Source organism: Cyprinodon variegatus, unplaced genomic scaffold, assembly GCF_000732505.1.
Source record: "Cyprinodon variegatus isolate N-32 unplaced genomic scaffold, C_variegatus-1.0 Scaffold584, whole genome shotgun sequence".
In the NCBI taxonomy this organism is placed as follows: Eukaryota; Metazoa; Chordata; class Actinopteri; order Cyprinodontiformes; family Cyprinodontidae; genus Cyprinodon; species Cyprinodon variegatus.
In genome coordinates this window covers 219,716-220,950 of record NW_015151037.1, presented here as the reverse complement: position 1 = coordinate 220,950, position 1,235 = coordinate 219,716, and the positions used below count along the sequence as shown (strand labels likewise).

Below are 1,235 nucleotides of genomic sequence, written 5' to 3'. Positions count from 1 at the left end.
CTCTAGGGCCAAAATACTGACCTCTCTAATGCCAAAGCCTCTCTAATGCAAAAGAATTAAACAGTGATTGCACTATTTCAGGACTAAAGAATATGAAACAAATGTTGGTAACGCGTTATTTTACTGTACACCAATAACTGTGTAATAATATGGTAATAACATGGTAAGTTAAACTATATTACAAGGTAACAAGAAAAACTTTAATGAAAATTTTGGTAAGTGTTGTGTTTAAAATTTTAGGCAGGAAAGGTAAAGTCAGACTTCTTTGATTTCAATTCGTTATTACTTGGCAACTCATATTCATGTCGCAGACAGCAATAAATTAATGTGTTATTATCTGGTAAAATGCAGTTTATTACTTGTCATATAACAGAAAACCAGTCTTCTTCACTTAACTCTTATTTACATGTGAGTTCAGTTTTATAATGCTTTATTTCCCAGGTCATAAGTTCCAATTAACTTTGTAAGCCATTGGTAGGTGGTGACCATTAATAGAGACTGTTATGAGGTATAACCTAATGGTAATTACTGTCATGATTTTACTAAAGTTCAGAGCCAAATGCAGAAGACCAAACGGGGAGACCAGGGGAAAAGGTTTACCAGGTTTTATTGAAGAGATAATGCTGAAAAGTGAGGGGAAGGCACAGCGATTAGTTCAGGCTCAGTGGGAAAATAGATTTGTGAACTTGGAAAAGAGAATTTGGTTGCTGACTCATGTTTCCAGAGAAGTTGTTGAATCTTTGACTCCAGTCTGTATGCTGTAGTTCCAGTGTTTGTCTGATTTGGTGGAGGGCGGAACAGGGTTTACCCAGAGAGGGGCTGTTTGTAGGTGAACGGAGAAACTGACTGCTACTTAGATTTCCTGCGGTACTTGAACGGGTCGTAATGGAGATGAATCGCTTTCTCAGTGTGAAGCTCAAACATTCTCTTGGGGAAAGTGGATCCAGACCTAATGTTTTAACCCCAGCTGGAGAGAAGGTACGAAAAATCCAGTTTGCAGGATGACTTCCTGCCGAGAGGCAAAAGACAAACAATGTTAGAACTCAGGTTGACTCAGCAAAACTCAGCTTGGCTAGAGTACCCAAAACTGGCAAACACTCTGGCGTCGAGGTAGTGACAGTCAGCAGCTTAAAGGGATAGTTCGGTATTTTTGACATGAATCTGTATGGCATCCCCATCACCAGCGGCGTGCAATCACACTGACTTACCCCTGGCAGCGTCCTGTGAGCAGAGTT

General features: G+C 40.0%; 1 protein-coding gene across 1 annotated transcript in view; it reads left to right on the top strand.

Annotated features, from left to right (window-relative positions):
• LOC107095920 (ATP-binding cassette sub-family G member 4-like) overlaps positions 1-1,235 on the top strand; it is a 30,346-nt gene that overhangs the window by 643 nt on the left and 28,468 nt on the right. The gene's annotated exons all lie outside the window — the stretch shown is intronic.